General features: G+C 34.5%; 1 protein-coding gene and 1 long non-coding RNA gene across 2 annotated transcripts in view; both read left to right on the top strand.

Moving 5' to 3' along the window:
* LOC127837588 (uncharacterized) overlaps window positions 1-23,247 on the top strand; it is a 377,541-nt gene that overhangs the window by 57,985 nt on the left and 296,309 nt on the right. The gene's annotated exons all lie outside the window — the stretch shown is intronic.
* On the top strand, window positions 2,546-8,966 carry LOC127837602 (uncharacterized). Its single transcript, XR_008029352.1, has 5 exons — window positions 2,546-2,571; window positions 3,983-4,095; window positions 4,416-4,509; window positions 7,871-7,967; window positions 8,691-8,966. It is a non-coding gene; the product is annotated as an uncharacterized LOC127837602 (long non-coding RNA).

Below are 23,247 nucleotides of genomic sequence, written 5' to 3'. Positions count from 1 at the left end.
GAGCACAAATATTAATGTCAGACAAATAATGTTACCTGTACAGGAATTAAACAAAATGTCATAAATATTAATGAACAAAGCAAATGAAATTCCTGTGTATGATACACAACATGACTTGGTATGTCAAAACATTCTGCAGAGGTTTATTGCAGAAAGTGAAGAGTACAATTTTATAATTGAACAGTTAATTCACTGGTCTTATAAAAAACAACAACAGAACAACAACATTTGTGGGTGCTTAAAATTAAATTTAATAATTACATGTATTATTTGGAATGAAAACGTACTGTTATAACAAAAATAACATTTAACATTACAGCATAAGTTTGTTCATGATAACTCAAGTTCATGTAATAAAATAATTATTAATAAGCCAACAAGCACCCACTAACACATATGGATACATGTTTTTTATTTCAATACATCAACAATTTAAATTGTTTTTTTCCACTGTTCTTCAGGTACCGGGCCTTCTGGACTGGTTCAATCTGAAGTATGATTATGATGATGATATTTATACAGCAAAGCTAGAAGAGGATAGAAACTAACTTTTTATAAATAGTCGCCTGCATGGGCAACCATCTTTAGTATATTTGGTTGTCCAGCCAAAGAGTAATGAGCCCAGAACCATGTACATGTCATGTGTATCTTATACCTTCTTTAAACAAAATAATAGATAATAGAACAACAACACTACTAACATAAAGCAATGTCAATGCATTATGTCCTATTACAAGCATTAATTGAATACTTATTTTGGCCTTAATAAATGAAGATTATTAAATGTATTATTGATCCACTTTCACCAATATTTTTTCAATTATTCTTTGAAATGTATTGTTTCAAGCTTTAAAAAAAACAAGTTGCCTGGCTGGACTACAAACTTTTGAAATTGAGTTGCCGGGGCCAAAATTTACTGGCACAATGCTAACGAATATTCATTAATTTCTATACCTGGGAGTACAAGGAGGGTGACATGTTGATAAGTGTTTAGATTATTAGAAAGGTGGTAAGATAAATGCATGTGTACATGATGTTTAATGATAAGTATATGACATTAACATAGCAGAAGGGGAGCTATATAATAATTACCAAATGTTTTTTCATTCATTTTGTACCGATTACATGTATATACTTTCAATTCTTTCAGAGAGTGATTTTAAAGGCTGGTTGTGTATTTGACTGCACTTTGCCCTTGTATTTTATGTCAGTTGTTATTGTATTCAGTGTTTTTTCACCATTTTAGGAATGGGGCCAGGTCCCTTTGGATTGGGAAAAATCGCGGTGTTTTAACTTTAACTTTATAAAGTTATAAATTAGTGCTGTTTTACTTACAAATAATTCAAAATTGAGAACAAAAAAGTGTTTTCGTTATAATATTTACCAAGGTTCAACTTATAATAGAGCTGATGAACTATAGGTTGAGATATATAAAAAAATAATAATAAAAAATTGGAAACCTTCAAATGGGAATTTATACTTCCTATTTGGGAAAATAAATACTTTTTTTCCATTGGGAGTGGGGCCGAATACTAGCAGATTTTCGACGTAAAAAAACACAATAACAGAATTGATTATAATTTACTTACATTGACATTGACTAATTATTTAGTATTCAGTAGACAACATGTATTTTGCATCATAACATCATAGTACTAATTTCAAAACTTGGCATGTGTTTTTTAGCAGAAAATCACTTTATTTTTATTTTTATAGGCTAAAAATTTCACTTATGTTGAATGATTTGAATTGTTTGTTTTCATTTTGGTACTTATTATGTTATTCCCTTCAAAATTATATTTAACATCAATAAATTATCATCATAGTACTAATTTCAAAACTCTACACGTGTTTTTTTAGCGGAAAAAAACACTTTTTGTCTTAAAAATTCAAAGGGGGATAACTCCACTTAGGTTCAACGGATTTTCATTTTTTTCAGTTGTGTACTTGTCATGTCATTCCCTTCAAATTAATATGTTAAATCAATAAGTTATCACCATAGGGCTAATTTAAAAACTTGACATGTTTTTTTTGCAGAAAAATCACATTTTTTGAAATTTTCAAAGGGGAATAACTCCACTTAATTTCAACCGATTTCCATTTTTTTTTCAGTTCTGTACATACTTGTTATGTATTTCCCTTCAAAATTATGTATAACATCAATGGGTTATCGAAAAAATATTTTTTCATTGAAGTCGCTACTTAGAGAGGCCGACGAAGCGCTCGTCACCTCTCCCACCACTTTTGAGCGTTTTAATAACGCTTTATTTTTTGGCCTCGGGAGCCCACTATGTGGTGATAGGGGACGTTCATGGAGTTTCAGCGCCCTCTATATGCAGATCCGTCAATTGCGTTGTGAAACTGCTGGTGCGAATGGGCGTGCATCGGATAAAATTTCCCAGAGTACTTGGCGACACGAAGGCAGAGTTTTATTCCATTGCAGGTATATTATGATAGCTATCATTCTTTTCCTACTTAAAATTTTCTGCATAAAATATTGGTGATTTTTAACCTTCATTTTGCTTGTTATTTTCGAGACGAAGGGCGAACAACCAGTTGTCCCCCATTCAGGTAGGTATCGGGTAGCTGAAATAATTCGCGTTCAGAATAAATCTGAACGCTGAAACTCCAGTCTGTAAAAAACATAACGAAAAATAAATACAATACTATTGTGGGAATTACAGTATTAACAAGTGTATATATCTAAAATCTACCCGTTGTTTGACAAATATGAACTAAGATCACAAAAATTACCTGAATTTCATTCGAAATCATAGACATTGAACGATCATTTTCTCAAAGGCAACCATTTTGGCATTGTTGTTGTTGTTCCTATTTCGTACCATAGCTATTTCGTACCTTTTACTTTTGGGGTATTTCGTCACTGTTGATTCTAATATTTTGAGTTATAATAGTTATAATTATTGTTTTGCTTCTTCTTCTTCTTATGATAATTATTTCCAATTTCATTTCTTACTGTTTTGTGCATATTGCACACTTTTTTGTTCAAACTCAGTTTCAAACATAGTTGAATTTAACCTCCACCAAGGGAGATAACATGAACCTTTACTATACAAGGATTTATATCGGATGAAACAAACTCGAAATATAGTTTATTAACAGGTAAATTTTGATATATTTTGCTCAATATATACTATTTAGGCAACGTTCTTTCATAATAGTCACAAATATGTGTGAATTTAAATTCAGGAGTGATGCGACCGAAATTCGTGTCGGAACTCTCGCTATTAAAAAGATAGAGTGGACTATTGACGCCAAGAGTCTGCCAAAGCAAAAATCATCAAAAGACTCTAAGGCGGCAATTTATATTGACTAGGTATCGGGTAAAAAGTAAACAAACCAAACGCAAACAAGTTCTGCATCTCAGATCTCTGAAATCGTAATATATACTGTTCATTTTTACGTATACAGTTATTTTTTTATTGACTGATATACTTATAGCTCTAATTTGTGTACATTAGTATATTAATGCTGTATTGCCATATAATTTCGCGACCCAGAACTTTTCATCAGTAAAAGATTAGCTGCAATATACACTGATAATAGCTATTAAAACTGTGCCTGTTGCATTATTCAATTGATGCCCAACATTTATTACGTTTCTTTAAGGTATTTCATTGATTCAAACACCTCATTAATGTGGGTTTATTTTAAATATTGATTGATATTCTTCTGTCACTGTCACACTTGACTGGCAGTTTCTGGAAACATTTGTTTTAACAGCAATTTCATACTAGTTAAGAGTATATTCTATTCTGTCATATTTTTTATTTACTGAAGAAAATACAAGGAACAAGAATAAACAATGAAAACACAACATAGAATAATATCAGTTTTTGTCTTTATTGTTAAAACAGACAAATATCAATTTTATGTTGCACACTTTTCCCTTTAAACAACTGAAAAGCATAAATTAAATTGTTTTTATTTTGTTGTTGAACGTTCTATGTTAATTTACTAGGTTTTCCAAATGTTATTGGTGTCATAGACTGCACCCATGTGAAAGTTCTGGCACCAAGAGAATATGAGGCTGACTACGTAAATCGCAAAGGCTACCATTCACTCAATGTACAGGTAAATTATGTGAAATGTGTTTATTGTTTTGAAACATCAAACATTCACTTTTTATTGCATTCTTTTAGAGTCTATGCTTTCAAACATAATGAAAAACTAATAAATTTGCTATGCAAATTAACTATGTGCAAATTGTGCTTAATAAACACATTATTTTTTCCATTTAATTTACAAAATGAGGGTACTTCTGCAGTGCCATGTTACTATGGATTTTGTAAAGTTTTTAGATGGCCCAGTTTGAATCGCATAAGAAAATGTGTGAATAACAACATTTTGCACAGACGCGAACTTCTGTATGATTCTACAATTGCTGCTTTCAGATGGTGTGCGATTCTGGCTATCGTTTTCTGAACGTGGTGGCAAAGTGGCAAGGAAGTGTGCATGATGCCAGGATATTTAGAAATTCCTTACTTTGTCAGCATTTAGAAAACGGTAAAGTTTTGTTTATAATGCATATATTGTTGTAATCCATACAGTTATTACCATATAAAGTTTTAGTTAATCCATATTGAAAAATTATATATTTTTGAATAATTTAATTGACCTTGACAGAGTTTCTCAGTCTTTACGATAGTTCATTTTATCCACTAGCCATTCGGGCTACTGGAATGGTAAAGACAAGTAGCCCAGCAGCAAAATTACTAGCCCAAAGTAAATTTGTTAAAATATACACCCTGTTAAAGGGTTTCATCTTTCAATAGCAGTTAATCTATTAAAAGTAAAATTGTATCCAGGGTATGTTAACTGTAAAGCCTATTGCAAAAACAATGGCAACACAATATAACAAGTCAATGTAATTATGTCCTTTACAAATTATAAGTATTTAACATGTGATAAACAACTTCTTCGTTCATCTAATCATCACTGCAATTGACATGACGCCTTATCTATGATCGCTCCGCACACTAGAATTGATCCACCAATCAGCGATCGATTAATCGGGCGCACTCGTTAGCAACGACCTGTCCGCCATTTTCTAGACAAGCTACATGTTTAGGTTCACTTTTATTCCAATGAGTTGCTTTTGTTTTCCTCTTAAAAAAACGATTAAAAATGGTTAAACGGTGTCAATGGGGATTATGAAACTCGGACAATCGATATCCTGAAAGATTAGTTGGTGACATTTAATTTATATCGTTTCCAACGCCGAAAAGAGATCTTGAGAACTGTAAGAGATGTATAAATAAATGCGGTCGTCACCACGAACAACTGAACGTCAACACTGTCAAAGACAATTATAATATATTTTTATCGGATACACTAGCAGATTTAAATAGTTTATGTTATCGATCTGATTATCACATAATATTTCACTTTTTTAAAATAGTTTTATCAGTTACTAGGTCAGAAGCGAGGTTCATCTGCATTACTTAAAGAGAAATAAAACCCACCATGAAGCCTAATTCATGCTGTGTTTTATTACTCTGATAGTAATGCACTTAATTGACATCATGCATGTTATTTGAAGGTGACATGTGATTTATTATCTTATTAACGGTATCTACACATTTGCGCTCATGTGGTGTCACCAATAAACGCTTTTAATCCACACTAGGAGCTCGAATGCCTAGATCTCATTTTTTAAACGAGTTTCTATATTTTGTTCGGATTAAAAAACGGAAATGAAATATGCAAAAACGGTGTAAAATTGGTTAATGCAACTCTGACATTTGGTATCCAGAAAGATAAGTTAGATGAATTAAATTTATACCATTTCCAACGCGGAAATGCGGTCTTGACAAGAGCGAGTGGAAGCTTAAAAAATTATTGAGATCCCCTTTAAAGAACATTTATTTATTTCACACTTGAAATGTCATATAAGCAATAACTAAGCATTATTAAGTATGTATTATGTGTGCATGTAAAATAATTGAGAATTTTGGTACCCAATTCGTGTAACTTTACGAAATCCCCATTAAAAATCGCGTTTCTGTGTGTGTCAGAAACAAGTGAAAACCATTTTGTTATTATTTTAATAAATACATATCGATAAATGCTATTGTAAAAGAGTTATTATTACTGATATTAGTTAAACAATAAATGCGGTAACTTCGCGGAAGTCGGTTTCTGCGCGAGCGTCTGATATTGGTAGCCTTATTAATTTATAATAGCCTGACCGTATTCCCTTTCGTACAACGCTAATTTTATATCAGACAATGTCCAAACGACTGTGTTGGTTTTGCGCTTTAAATTATAGTGATTGATAAATGTCCCATAAGCAATGTTTAATATGATTAATATCACTTTTATACGCAATAACATGTGGGATTGAGGTACCCACCCGGCGTCAGAAAGCGCGTAAAACTTCACCGAATTCCCAGTTATAAAGCGCTATTTCGTGTCAAATACACGAGTAGGGGGGAATGTTTCTGTAATAATTTTGTTAATAACACGGGTAAATACCGGTGAAGAGTTAATTAATTGCAAATACTACCATTACACGTAATAACGGGTTCGATTTCGGGAAGCGCGCAAGCGTTTGAGAGCGTGTTTAATGTACCGATTTACCCGTTATAAATAGTTGATGTTCTCTTTAATCGTATATTTTTTGCATTTGCAGAATAACTAAATGGCATCAACCCCTTTACACGTGTAATATGGTGTTAAACAAGTCCATAAAATCATCCGGAATATCGCGTAAATCTATATGCAGTCTATAGGCAAAGAAGCCATTTTGGTGTTAGCTTGTCTAGGTTTTCTTCATGCTGAGCCACGTGATTAAGTGGGCGGAGCGATCACTGATAAGGCGTCATGTCAATCCTGGAGTTCCTCTTAGTCAGAAACCATATCCTGTAAAACAAGCAACCTGATAATTATTTTTCAGAAGTTTACTTGACAAGTGAAGGCATAGATGGCATACTTTTATCATACATGTTGACTTTTTTCTTATGCTGTGTTTTTAAGCGTAGCTTATTAAACTCTGTCTTACAGAAGTAGCTTCTCCTTCAACACTGATTTTTTACCAATTTTCTTGAAATTCACGTTTCCGTGATTTTTCATAGTCATTTGTTGACTTACGATCAGAAGTGGGCAGTTTCTTGCCAGGCTTCGCTCCAGCTACGTATTTAAGCATTATGCAGCCTTATGCGCGTAGGGACTTACAACTTTGGAAATAAACACACAAACAAGGTTACAAAGTAAAACGATGTTTATTCCGGAAATGCAAGCCGCGTACGTTGATAAGTTTACTTCAGCAGAAAACACATCAGCATGACGTGTGCTTATAGTAAATAACCAGTCTAAATTGTTCACCACGTGGCAGTGTTACGACTCGAAAATGACCGTTGAATGTATGGACCAATCGGAACGTGTTAAAATCTCGTATTTTAGGCGAAGTTGAACGAAGTTCTGTCGGAAATCTTCTCAAAGTACTCACAAAATAATGACTTTTATAACACTTAAAAATGAAACTATATTCATAAACGGAATTTCTACTGGCCCAACGGGCGTACAATATGGCAATTTTAATAGGCCAGAGCTATAATTTAGACGCCCAGGCCAACGGGCGTGCGCTTATTTCGCAGACTGGTTTCTTAATAACCACACTGTCCATTCATTCAGCCGTTCTTTAATGCACCTTCATATTTTTGCATATTTTAAGGGTCATGTACTAAGAAGCTGCCTTTGTTTATGACCAAATAGAGAAAAAAAGGTTCTTGAGAATGTTGCTTATATACACTTAATACCGAACACTTAATTAATAATGCTTAATTGTGTATCATATGCAACTCGCTTGATGTAATTTAACATTGATGTATTTCCATATCTTCTGCAGGAACTCTTGATGGATGTATCTTGGGTGACAGTGGGTACCCCAGTAGACGTTATCTGATGACCCCTTACTTACAAACAAGGAACAGGGCACAGGAAAGGTAAACCCCAAAATCAATCACTTGTTTGTGAGAAATTACACATTTCTTGAATTTTCTTTTGTGAGTGTGCATATCGAGATACTCATGTGCATGTAATTCATAAATATTTTAATACTTCTACGATTTTCCAGTGCCCGCGAATGTTGTCTTTGGGACAAATTTAGGTCATTATTAAAATAAATATTTTGCAGAATAATATTAACGAAAAAGATTTTGTATTAAGAAATCAAAGTTAAAAAATCATTACTTGTTTACCAAAATGACCCCAACCTATAAACACGAGCAGACAAATGTATCAAGATCATCTTATAAATGAACCCATCCCACATTATACCCCCCTCTCAACCCCCACCCCCTCAAAAAAAATTGTTTCCTTTTTTTATTTGTTAAAGATATAAGGGTATGGGGAAGTAGTACCGGTGGGAAACTAGACCCATTCAGCATAAGTACCAGTTCATAGATTGTTAGAGATTGTCCCGAACCTCTCGATAAATTTGAAAGAGGACCGGATCCATGCTGCCTTTACCTTTATCAATGATAATCAGCGAGGTATGCCGATTGAGAAAATTTAGCTTACTCAATCGGACTGGCTCGGATTTTTTCATAGGTCGCCATTGTGAAGAATTTTTCATGGTATGGTAACTTAGACGAGCAGTTTCCCTGAAGCAGCATAGCAAAAATCATATCATGCAATCATTATAATAACATTTAATGTTATTTCAGATACAACCGATCACTACTGAGGACCAGGGTTATTGTGGAGCAGGCATTTGACGTTTTGAAACGTCGCTTTGCTTGCTTGGCGTATGGCCTGCGATGCCACCCTGGAAGATGCTGTAGCATTATCATTGCTACTGTATTCTTACACAATTATGGACTTGACGGTGGTGACATCTTGGAACCCAATCAGGATATGGATGTAAATCAACCCCCCAACATTGCTCATCAAGAAAACAACAATGGAATTCAATACAGGGATATATTTGCTGAACGTTATTTTTCTTAAAAGTTTTCCTTGCATGTATATACATATGTGTCGCGTTCTGAAAAAAACTGGGCATAATGCATGTACATAAAGTGTTGTCCCAGATTAGTCTGTGCAGTCGGCACAGGCTAATCAGGGACGACACTTTCCGCTTTTATGACATTTTTTTGTTAAAATGAAGTCTCTTCTTAGCAAAAATCCAATTTAGGCGGAAAGTGTTGTCCCTGATTAGCTGCCTGTGTCGACTGCACACGCTAATCTGGGACAACACTTTACGCATATGCATTATGCCCAGTTTTCTCAGAACGCAACTCATATACAGACAAGAAATGTTTATGAAACAGGTATGCCCCCCCCCTAAATGCTATAATATCAACACAACTATATAAAATAAATGTTAAATACATATAACTTTGTATGAAAAACATAACAAATAACAATTTTTTTAACCCTTTCCCACTTGGAAGCAAAGTGAAAATTGCTATGAGCTAACAGCATAAATCCAGAACAGCCTGCATGTAACACGCTGTCTGTTCAGGTTTTATGCTGCTTGCTGCTCGTTCGTATCTTGGGGTTGGAAGTGTGGCCTTTAAAAGTTGAATTTATTAAGAAAAGTCTTTAATTAAATTTAACTTTCTAAGGACTTCAAATCAGTCAAAATACGTATCTAAGTGATAAAGGGTTAAAAAAACAATGTCAAGATATTATGGCAAGAAATAATCTATTTGTTTCAATATAAGTGTTTTGTTGAGTTCATGTATTTCCTTTTCTTGGACAATTTTATTTTCATAGTAAATCTGCTTTGCCTCCCAGGCTCTAATCTCGCTGGTAATTCGCCGGCTTTCAAGATCGTACAACTCTTCCTCCACATCAACCTTCCGTTTCTTCATTGATTTCTTGCCTGCATGATAATAAAACACAATATATTATAGTATTTGCTTTGTGATAGTTCATGCTTAAAAATGAATATCCTGATTGGATTCCAAGATGTCGCCACAGCCAAGTCCATAATTGTGTAATTACATGTATACAGTAGCAATTATAATGCTACCTTTTTTGAGCTTACTTGATTTCTCAGGTGAGCTTTTGTGATCGGTCTTTGTCCGTCATCTGTCGTCCACATTTGGTTTGAAAACACCCTTGAGGCCACATTTCTTGTCCGATCTTCATGAAATTTGGTCAGAAGATTTGTCCAAATGATACTTTGATCGAGTTCGAAACTGGGTCATGCTGGGTCAAAAACTAGGTCAGTAGCTCAAAATAAGAAAAACCTTTTACACACTGTAGAAGTCACATTTCATGCACAATCTTAATGAAACTTTGTTAAAATGTTTGTCTTAATGACATGTTGGTTGAAAAACATGGCTGGCAGCGGTGGGGGTTGGCGCATTTTCCTTATATTTATATAGTAAAAAAAGCTTGTGAACACTCTAGAAGTCACAATTTTTGCCCAAGCATAATGAAACTTGGTGAAAACATTGGTTTAATTAATATTTCAGATGAGGGCGAAGATGGTCCCGATTGGTCAAAAAACATGATCGCCAGGGTAGTGGGACAGTTTTTATTATATGAGTATAGAGAAACCTTGTGAACTCTCTAGAAGTGATATCGTGAAACTTAGTCAAGACTTAGGTTTTATTGATAACTCAGACAAGTTGGAAAAGGTCTCAGTTTGGTGCAAAAAAACACTTTTTAGCTCACCTGATTGCTCCGGTGAGGTTTTGGGGTTGGTCGTTGTCAGTCGTATGTCCGTCCGTCCACATTTGGTTTTTAAACTCTCTTGCATTCACATTTCCCAAGCATTCTTAATCGAAGCTATATGGCTACAAGATCTGAGTCAAGTTTGATAATGAGCAAAATCGCATAATAAATGACAGAATTATTGCCCTTAAATTGTCAATGATGATACTTGACCAAGATGTTTTTCTTGATGATATCAATGCAAAGTATGACATTGGTTCATGTGGGGTCAAAATCTTGGTCACAAGGTTCAAATTTTACAAAAACCTTGTAATCACAAGTAGAATTAGCATTACTTGCAAATGTTTGCATTGCAAAAAAAAACAACATGCAAATTGACAGTACTCAATCAGAATTAATAATATGCTCACACTGCAAAAGTAAACAGAAGAGAACCAATCTAATATGCTCTAGAGGTACTGAATTTTCAACTAAGCAATGAACAAACCTTGTTAAAAAAGGGTGAGCGAACTAGGGCCATCTTGGCCCTCTTGTTTTTAAACAAGATCTGTTTTGATTATGGTGATTTCTTATGAAAAGCGTGTTAACAATTACTTAACATTTAATAATACATGTATTGTTTTAATTAGTATTTAAGTGGCTTAAAATCACCTCTGTTTTTCTCTGGTGTCACTCCTGTTGAAACATCCGACTCCAAGAGTATCTCGTATCTGTTAGAAAATTATTTATATTGAAAGAAACATATTTCTACAATTGATAAACCATATTTTATGTATTTTTTCCACAGAAATAAAATAAGGGAAATTTACAAAGTGTTATATTTTGCACAGTTGTCCATGTTTTACGAAACTTCTTCACACTAACTTGCCTTTATTACAACGGAAGACAGACATAGTTTATCCAGCTTTGTGAACTAACAGTACATTCCCGTTCGATATGCCACTGGAACATGGCTCCGTGGTGACAGCTGCAGGTGGCGAGCATTTATGCACGCTGCAGGTGGCTGTTGAAGCGGACGGTTGCCCCTCTTTTCGCGGCCTTTTCTCCTTCTCGAATGTGCCTACATAATCACACAGTGATTCATAAGATTAAAACAAGCAACTGTTATAAGTTATTATTACTAAAATTCTTCACAATCAAGCCAGTTTTCTTAGCTTGTAGATTAATGGAATACAAATCCAGTGACCGCTGGTTCTATCCTCGGTTTTTGCCAGGCCCGATTTATGCCAAGCCATACATTCTCGCTCGCTCTGGCATCATAACCCAGTAGACAATTTATTGACTGAATTACAGTTGCTGGGTGCACAGGGACATTTGATGTAAATGATGCCCGATTGTACAATAATTTACATTTATAAACATTTAACTGAAATATCACACAAACGCTATGCAAATTACTTACTTTCCACACCCCCCCGGTATTCCGTCCAGTTGGTGGGGATTTCGATCGCGAAGAATACCGGCCACGATTTCTTCTTCAATGGAGAAGTCCACCCTTCCATGGCCAGTTGATCTGGAATCGTCGACTTTACTACGCACTGAAATGAGATCTCATTTTGATGCGCAATCAAATAGATATTTAATTGTAGTGTAATTGCGTTTCATTCATTTAAATTGACGTTATTAGCTTTTTAGCATAATCGGGCATTCCATGCTTTGGGAGAAACTCCACCGGTCTGGTATGGTGACCGCCAGCCGAACTCTGTACCGCGAGTCCGAATTAATGAGGCGATTCCGACATGAGGCTGCATTATGTGTGGAATCAGTGCGTGTCCCAGCACTCTAAACTAGATCTACTTAGCCTAGACTAAGGAATACTGTGATCAATTGCGAATGATCAATCTACTTTTTTAACTTTTTTTTAAAACTATGATGTGATCTTATGCGGTATGTGTGTGTGGGGGGGAGGGGGTGCATATAACCCAGAGAATACACCAACTGCCACCAACAAAAATCACATTTTCAGGGAGCGGGAATCGAGCCATTTATTTTGAAAATTTTAAAGGGGCTTTGGCAAATGAAAATAATAATATAATGCAAGCGTATATATCCACGGTTTAAACTGGGTATATTTCACATGAAATGTTTGAGGCATTTTGACATACAAAACATTTCATGAATTGGTTTTTGTTTGTTTGGCCCTTTTCTTTGTGTTTACCGAATTTCTCTTGTTGTCTTTTACTACATGTGGTTCTCCAACGAATATGTATTCGCTTAGCGCATGTGTTAAATATTTGAAATTAAAATTGGAATTGTTTTTTCGTTGCCATAGTCCCTCTAACAACCGCTAAAATAACGCTATGAAGTTCATATAATGATATTTGCTTTGCATTGTCGCCATAAAACTGTTTTCCAATAATACGATATTGCAATACGGCTTAGTTATGAATATACTGAATACACCCATTAATGTTACATGGAATGCTCCGTATACTGAATTTGGGACAGTTCATTTTACAAATGTTAATTTGTTCATAACTTAAAATTAGCGCGTATGTTATTCAATAGTATTAACATTTGAAAACTATTAATGCATTACAAAATGAATTGTATTGACAATACGATTAACAAAACTGATATGTTAAAAAAACAAACTCATTACACATTCTCATGACATGCTGTGTGAACCGAAATAGTGACATCAACCAATGAAATTGGACCGTGTGCAAAAGCGCGTCATCACCCGCGAACGACCATTTCAGTTTAACCGTTCATAAGTGTGAGTCGTTCATTTAAAATTGGAAACTATGAAAAATTCAAGGCATGGATGTTTTAGATGGATTACAGTGCTATAGTAGATTTATATGCTTGAAATAATAGTGGTGATTTTGACAAATGAGCTAACATTGATGAAGATTTCAATATGCACTGGGACATATAGGTTAACATGTCTCCATTTGCAATTGGTAACTGGATGAAATTTTCTATTATGATTCAGAAATGGTGAACTCAAAACCGAATGATGACATTCAACCCTAGTTTACCCATTTATGCCTAGTGGACTCTCTCATCCTTCTAAATTGGATCAATTTATTTCCAAAATTAGGGATGTCTAGTATATTTATTTCTATATTTAGAATATATTCTTACATAAATTCTTTTAAGCAAACAGCGCAGACCCAGATGAGGTCTGCGCTGTTTGCGAAGGCCTTTTTTCTAGACGCTAGACATAAATGTGTAAACATGACAAAACTGGAACTTTTACTTGAAATATAGAAACAGTAATGTTAGTGGGATGCCGTAAATGGATGAACATGTTGAATTTACCACATGGATCGTTTTACACACTTAACATTTAGACTATTCAATTTCTTAAGTGGGACAATTTGAAATTCGTTTCCATTATGTAAGTGCCTAAAGAAGCTTTGTTCTCGTTCATGTACATGTTTCATTGAATGAAATGCGTAAGTTGTCGTTTGTATAAAGCTTTGGGGAAGTACATATTTGACTTCATTATGGATACAGTAGTTTCTTAAGGAATGGACATAAACATGATGAAAGTTAAGTCCTTTCTAGTCTTTTATGTTGAATATTTGTTAACCGAGAACGGTGTGTTATGCGATAATTATAACATGTTTCGCATGCAATTTGTCTTGTACACCATTAACTTTGAAAATATTTGCACAATGCATTTTATTTCACTTTTTAATAACCTCGTTTGAAATGGATTTCACTAAGACGAAATGCGTACTGTATTGTGTCGCTTATATTGTAAAAAGCACCTAACTTACCACTGTTCTTGAACATGGTTTTGATCTCCTCCACTCCCCGATTTTCTGAGCATACGCCTGACCTGTAATTTTTATATTTTAAAGTTTTATCAGCGTATATACGAATGAGCAACTTAGCATGAATAAAATAATTTCTTTTTTTGCGAACATTGAATGATTTGTTCCGCATGTAATAAATCGTGGTTGTTTATAAATTTGTTAAGAAAATAAGAAATTAAAAGAATACTATAGTAGATCTCGTTTTACAAATTACTGAAAATAAACCTCATTTATTATAAACAATAACTATTTAGTATTATTTCACAATATACATTAACTTTTGCAAAAATCAGAAAATTTACAAACGCGTTCAAATCCAGGGCGATTTTCTCCCAGCATAGGTTCTTTTTTAGCTTGCCTTAATTTGCCCCTTGAAATCGCTCAAAAATCTTTTCCTGGGATTTAATAAGTTCTAAGGCAAAGGCCTTTTCTGCCTTTGACCAATTTTGACAGCGTTTCTTGTTTTTTTCTTCGGCCATTTTGTTTTGTTTGTAAACAGACGACTTTTAGAAGAGTACCGATTGTACCCAAAACTATCGGCAAGATAATCGCATAAAAATCGCTTAGCTAAACTCTTCGCTCAACTCGTTTAAGAAATCGGTTTAAGTTGCAGTACTTAGCTTAACCACTAAATGGGGTTTAAGTCTTAATTTAATCTTTATAACTTAAGAATTTTCGAGAAATCGAGGCAAGAGATTTAAAGCACATGTCAATTTATCAATGTGATAAGATTGACAATTATGATGAGTTCAAGAGAGAACTTCGGAAAATTGAAACAGAGTTGAAAGAACCTGTTAAAGAGCAAAAGTCCTGTAAGGCGATTACCAAAGTACCTCCACCTGATAACAATGACTTGTCAGAAATGAAATTATTGCTACAGCAATTGAATGAAAGGATAGCAAATTTAGACAAGGAACATGGCAATTCAATAAAAAAATATCAAAGCAGATACCCACTAGGAAGCCGTGGTGCTTGCAGGGGTAAAAAAAGTACTGCTAATCGTGGAAGGGGCACATACAGGTTAACAAGACCTACTGCGGGTACCTCATTTCAAGGTACATGTTACATGTGTAACCAAAATGGTCATACAATGAGGACTTGTCTCATGAAAATGGACAGTGAGATCATTTGTTACAAATGTAACCACAAAGGCCACTGGCAACTAAATTGCCCAAAATTTTAAGTGCTCAGGTTGATGGGTCGAACTCCAGCACGAAGGATTCAGACCCGCAATTATTTGGTGACACAAATAAAGCGGAAATTTCAATTAATAATATCAGTACCATTGCTTTACTTGACACAGGCAGCTGTTGTCTCACAATATTTTTTATAACAATCTTTTATCTTCAGTCACTGTACAACCGTTGACAAATATAGCTAACATTGAATGTGCAGATGGGAATAGTTTACCATATGAAGGCTATATTGAAGTTGAAATTCAAATTAAAAATGCCTACCTAAAGCTGAAAATAGAAGTTGTCTTCTACTTGTTGTGCCTGACACCAAGTACTCTAACAAAACACCAGTTATTCTGGGAACTAATGTTTTGCAGGAAATTTTGTCACATTGCCAATCTCAATATGGAGATCAATTTTTACAGAAAACAAACATGTACAGTCCATGGTACTTAAATTTGAGAACAATGGTACTAAGAGAAAAAGAATTGAAAAGAAAGCCAAGAATTGCTATTGTCAGAAGTGCTATACCGCACAAAATACTTCTAAAACCAAATCAGTGTATTGACATTAGGGGATATTTGGACAAACAAGTTAACCATCCAGATACAACAGCTATTATACAGGAATCAACTCTGAGTAATTTGCCATCATACATAGATTTTACAACAGCTGCTGTACAAATTAAGAAAACAGGCTATTCTAAGTAAATGTTACTCTTTCAAATTTAACATCTAATACCGTTACTATATCTCCAAGAGCTATTTAATGTGAACTTCAACCCGTCACTATTGCTGAAGAAGTATTTGAAAATATTGAACAATGTCAAAGAAAGCAAATTGTTGATCAGTTGAAAATAGATACACATAACATACTTAATCATGAACAAAAGGAGAAATTAAAAGAATTATTAGAATTACATATAGACATATTTCTGTTTCTGATACTGACATTGGCCAATGTAATTCTATAAAACACAGGATTGATTCAATCAATGAAACACCTTTTAAACAACGTCATAGGAAAATACCACCTGGTATGATAGAGGAGGTTCGTCAACATGTAGAACAACTCCTAGCTAGTGGTGTCATTAGACCTTCCAAATCTCCTTGGACTAGTAATGTTGTACTAGTAAAGAAAAGAATGGTAAGCTTAGATTATGTGTTGACTATATGATGTTAAATCAAAGGACAGTGAAGGATTCATATGCATTACCTAGAACTGAAGAAATTTTTGACTGTTTAAATGGAGCTCAATATTTTTCAACAATAGATTTAAAATCAGGATATCATCAAGTTGAAGTAGAAGAAGAACATAAAGAAAGAACATGATTTACAGTAGGATCAATAGGATTTTTTTAGTTCAACGCCATACCTTTCGGACTCACGAACGCCCTCGCCACATACCAACGCCTAATGGAGGAATGCCTGAAAGTACTCAATTTGTGCATATTTGTCGTTTTCCTGGATAATTGAATTATTTTTAGCGACGCATTTGAAGAACACTTAGAAAGACTAAATACTGTTTTAAATGAAATCTTGCAATTTGAAATTGGCTCCTAAAAAAGGTTTTTTCTTTCAACCCAGTCACTTTTCTTGGACATGTTGTTAGCAGTAATGGGATTGAAACAGATCCAGCTAAAATTGAAAAAGTAAAAAAATGGCCAGTACCAGAAAATTTATATGCATTGAGATTTTTCATAGCCTTTGCAGGATATTATCGACGCTTTGCCAAAGATTTCAGTAAATTAACAAGGCCATTGAATGAACTTTTACCTCCTACAGTTAACAAAAATAAACATAAAAATTCTAAAGAATGGAAATGGACTGATGTTGAACAAACTACATGTGATAAATTAAAAGAAATACTTTGTTCACCGCCTGTTCTTGCCTACCCAGACTTTGAGAGCCCTTTTGAAATACACACAGATGCTTTTAATAAAGCATTAGGTGCTGTGTTGTATCAGCAGCAAGGCGACCAAAAGCGAGTCATAGCTTACGCTAGTCGTGCTCTTACTAAGTCTGAGCGTAACTATAGCGCATTAAAGTTAGAATTTCTAGTGCTGTAGTGGGCTGTTACTGAGAAATTCTCAGATTATTTAGCCATGAACACTTTTTCTGTTGTTACAGACAACAATCCCCTTACTTACATATTAACTACAGCCAAGTTAGATGCCACAGGCCAAAGATGGTGTGCAGCATTAGGGCAATACAACTTCAGTATTACATACAGACCAGGAACCAATAATGCTAATGCAGATGATATGATTCGTTACCCATACGAAAAATTGGATCAACAAAATGTCATTCAAATAGATGACCTAACAGTCAAAGCTATTTGCAATAGCGACTCAGATACTGTGAGGTCAATAATAGAAACACAATCTTTTAATTTATGGATGGAGAAAAGCTGTCATTGACCAGAAAATACCAACAAAGTTTGATTCTAAACAATACTTAATTATGAGGAAACAATTTAAACATTGTAAGATAAAGAGAGGCATTCTATTTAGAAACATTTAAGAAGAAGATTAATTGAACAGTTAGTCATTCCTGACTGTTATAAAGAAGAAATATTGAAAGGATTACACAACAATGTAGGTCATCCTGGAAAGGAGAAAACAACTAAATTAATTAAAGAGAGATTTTATTGGTCAGGTGTAGCAGCCGATATAGAACAGTGGATCAATGGTTGCGAACGGTGTTTGAAAAGAAAGAAAAATACTAATGAGAGAGCTCCACTAGTTAGCATTAATACCTAATGTCCACTTGAGTAAGTGTGTTCGATTATTTGACACTTGAACCAGCTAAAGGTGGCATTGACAATGTACTTGTCATAACAGACCATTACACCAAATATGCTTTAGCCGTACCAACCAGAAAGCAGACAGCCAAAACTACAGCAGAAGCATTCTACAATAATTGTATAATACATTATGGGATACCGACACGCCTACATTCAGATCAAGGGGCCAATTTTGAAAGTGAAATCATTAGAGAGCTATGTAATTTAGCAAATATAAAAAAGAGCCATACTACTTCATACCATCCCCAAGGAAATGCCGGCCCTGAGAGATTTAATAGGACACTTTTAGATATGTTAGGAACACTGGGAAAAAAGAACAGAACACAGATTCGAAACACTATATGAAATCATTAGTAAATGCATATAATTGCATTCCCCATGACTCAACTGGATTTTCTCCACATGAAATAATGTTTGGTCGGAAACCAAAACTGCCCATTGATGCAGTTTTTGAAAAGTCAAGAGAGGAATTTGGCAACAAATCTACATATGAATACATGGAGGATTTAAAATCTAGGATGAAAACAACACAACAAATTGTAGAAAAACATGTAACTAAGGCAAATGATAAACGAAAGAAACAATATGACAGAAAGGCAAAAGCTGTTAGGATATCAGTTGGTGATCATGTTTTAGTACGAAAAGTGTCATTTGATGGAAAGCATAAAATTGATGATAGATTTGAAGAACAAGAATATGTTGTGGTAGAGCAACCGCAAACAGATATTCCAGTGTACAGAGTCAAAAAAATTGGGTCAGATAGAGAAAAAGTTCTCCACAGAAACTTATTGATTCTGATTAATAGTCAGAATGAAGTTTATGGTAGTGGAGGAACAGATCATATTGGACTTGAGAAAAGTTCAAAGGGGTCAGAAGTGAGTGCTGTAAAGAAGCCAAAGATGAGACAGTTGTATGTGACGTCACTGAGGAAGAAGATGAAGATGGACTAGATTGTGTAGCTACTACAAAACAAATTGGGGACGCCCACAATCCATGCATAGAAGTGGACATATCAGATGTAGATCTACATACAGAAGAGAGTCAGAACGAAGAACATGAAGAGAATCTGAGACATTTAGTAGGAATTATTTCTGCTGAGCAGACATAAGAAACAATGGACGAACCTGAAGCAAGAACAACAGATGAAACAGGTGAATAAGCAGCTGATATGACTGGTCAAGGAGCCGAAGTACTCCATGGCAACAGTGTAGAAGCAGCTGAAGAACCCATAGACCATGACACTGAACAAGACATTCAGCTTACAGACACAGGTCAGGATGTCAGAATAAAAGATGGTACAGAGAGGACACGGAGGAGTCAGTCTGTTGCAACTGAAACAACTCGAGAAACACCAGTCCCAGTACCCAGAAGATCTACCAGAGAAAGACATCCACCGAATAGACTTAGAGATTATTATCTTAATTGCATGGCCGAAATTTCTCATGATTGTAAAATTGAAGCATTATCTGTATTATTTAATGCTGGTATTTTAGATCAAATTGATACCAATATAGCTCACCAGATAATTGGAGCTGTTATGAAATGAGTTGAATGTATTCTTTATAATAAAATGTAAATTGTTTTAATAAGTGTTTTTATCATTCTCATTTAATTTTGAGGAACATTTTGTAAGTTTATACTTCTGAAATTGTGCGGTCACATTTTCTGTTGTGGGGAAGTTCGCGAAATGTATAATACTTTAATAATATAAAGTGTATAATGAATTCTTTGTATGAAGTGCAAAGTATTCTACATAGCTGTTTATGAAGTTTGATTACATGTAAAACTATGTAGTGGTAAATAGTGAGTAGTGTATATAGTTAATAATATTTAGTAGTAAATAGCAAGTAGTGTATATAGGAGATAAGTTTGTGTGTAACATGACATGGACATACACAGACGTATACTTTATGACGGGACGTCTTTTAGGAAAGCGGGGGAGTATGTACCCGAGTGGTTTTTAACCCTTTTTATTTCTTTGTTACCCAATTTTTTGTGGCCAGTTTTATCACTATTGGATATGGTTTTCTGATTGAATTGTTCACTTTGGGTGGGAATTTGGAGAAGAAAGGCAGACATTTTCTTCTTCTCTTGTATTAGTATTAAATCAGGATTTCCACTGGCTGGTATGTTGTATTCGGTTGTCATGAACTGTATTCAATCAATTGTTACTATTGCATTTGTATTTAAAGAATGATTTGACATGTTAGTAATGTTAAATGTTATATTTTCGCGATTGTTGAAATGGTTGCACAATGGATTCAATTCTTTTAATATTTTAGTATGTGGAATCGTTTTAATTCTTTACTAATCAGTGTACTTAAAAATGTTTGTGCATGCTTAATTTACAGCAGTCACGTGAGCTTGGAGTGTAGAACTTGGAAGTAAGAGGAGCCATTCAATTACAACAATTGGTAATATAACTGTGTGCTATGTGTTATGTACTGTTCTTGTCATGTGATATATATTTGTTTCTTTGTATGTTTGTTACTATTTTTATTGCATAATAATGTTTAATGTTCAGGTGTTATTGGCCACTAGAACACGACATATCTTATTTATAGTATAAATAAATATGATCTACATTGTATATTAATAATATTACCATTATTATTATGCATCATACTTAATATGTAATTGTTTATTTACATGATGGGACGTTTCTATAGATACTACATCCTGATCACTTATTTGTATATTTACATGAATACATTGATACGAGAAAACTGAAAAGTATTGAGTTGTATAGTCCTCTTATGTGAGTTATAATACCCTAAAGAACCCCAGAGTTATATAGTGGTTACGTGTTAAAATTGTGCACTAGTCATTTGGTTCAATTGTGTACAAATACGTTTTCTTAAGTAGTCAGAAGACAATATTCGTTAGTATGTGTAACACTTTGTAATCAATCCGGCAATACTATAACACTTCGCAAATGTTTTGTTTTGTTTTCATGGATTTGTGACCCTAATTGATCTTTTGCAAATAAACTATGCAAACTAGTCTATTGTGTTGCGTAATTCAAAATGAGTTATGCATATATATTCTCTTAGAGCATGGGGATATACTGGATTATAGACTTGAATTCGACCCCGGAATGTATACTTATGTCGAAATTTATATTTCGGTACTATAAGTCAGGGTCATTTTAGTGTGTGATTACCGGGGTGTGGAGGACAGGGGTTACGGCAGCTGACCCAAAAAGTTTAATTGGAGAGGGATGGGGTCGCAGATGACCCGATATTGCCCCTTGTCTGATCATCGTTAACCCCGTTAGAGTACAAACGGACAGACACCGGGACTGTTGGGGCCCTATTACGGCTTACTGGTTCGCAGCAAGCACCGTCTTCATATGTATCGTCCACTCATTAAACTGATTTGATCACCTAAGCCAGGCATGAGGGACATCATATTTGCATATATACATGTCTGCAGTTTAAACAAAAAATATCATTTTGAGATCAGTTAATAAATGTACTAATTGGTTATCATCGAATGTCAAAGAAAAATGTATTTATAGGACTGATCTCTTGACCCAACAAAACAACACAAATGTATAATGGGACTGAGTTCTTGGCTCTACACAACCATACAAATGTATATTGGGACTGATTTATTGGCTCAGCACAACCATACAAATGTATGAAGGAACTGATTTATTGGCTCAGCACAGCAATACAAATGTATGATTGAAGCGATTTATTGACTTGACACAACCATACAAATGTATGAAGGGACTGATTTATTGGCTCAACACAGCAATACAAATGTACGTTTGAACTGATTTATTGACTTGACACAACTATATGAAATGATGGGACTGATTTACTGGCTCATTACAGCAATACAAATGCATGATGTGACTGATTTATTGGCTCCACACAACCATGCAAATGTTTGATGGGACTGAATTATTGGCTGAACACAACCATACAAATGTTTGATGGGACTGAATGATTGGCTCAACACAACAATACAAATGTATTATGTGACTGCTTTATTGGCTCAACACAACCATACAAATGTTTGATGGGAGTGATTTATTGACTCAACACAACCATACAAATGATAGGGCTGATTTATTAGCTCAACACAGCAATACAAATGTATGATGGGACTGATTTATTGGCTCAACACATCAATACAATTGTTTGATTGAACTGATCTATTGGCTCAACACAGCAATACAATTGTTTGATTGACGTGATATCTGACCCTTACACAACTGGTATAAATAACTGCTTCAAGAAGTGCGTGTCATTCGTTCTAAGACTTTTGTTGTCCGAGACACAATTTTGAAAGGCAATTTATCATACACAGCGATCAATAATTGCAAAAATAGAGAGTGGCATGCAAACGTTGTTGAGAAAGAACGACAACTCTGACTGTGATGTCTTCTAAAGACTCACACTTTAACTTCAGGTTTCCGGTGGTTTATTGAGAAATATCAGTGAATTAAAACTGATAATTTCACGTCGCAAACAGTGAAAATCAGCAGTGAAAATTATCGATACTTTTCACTGTTTACTGTGAAATGACGTCATTTTTGACGAAGTGCCGTCATTATCCCAGCGAAATTCTTTAGTTAAACTCTTAAACATTGTATATAAAGTGAAAAAAGCATAAAATAAAAAGAAAATTTGTTGGATTTGGTGGAATATGGATTTTAATTCACTCATGACCATAGAAAATATAAATTTTCACTCGGAGTGGCGCTTACATTTCACGCGCTTGTTACTTTCAGATTCCTCCACATATCTCTCCAACAAGTCAGAAAGCGCAGGAGCCACGAGTTTAAGTACCGAATAAAGATCAACAGGAAATGGCGAGATCGTGGCTTAATC

Source organism: Dreissena polymorpha, chromosome 7 (assembly GCF_020536995.1).
Source record: "Dreissena polymorpha isolate Duluth1 chromosome 7, UMN_Dpol_1.0, whole genome shotgun sequence".
Classification (NCBI taxonomy): Eukaryota; Metazoa; Mollusca; class Bivalvia; order Myida; family Dreissenidae; genus Dreissena; species Dreissena polymorpha.
This window is presented reverse-complemented; position numbering and strand designations above follow the sequence as displayed.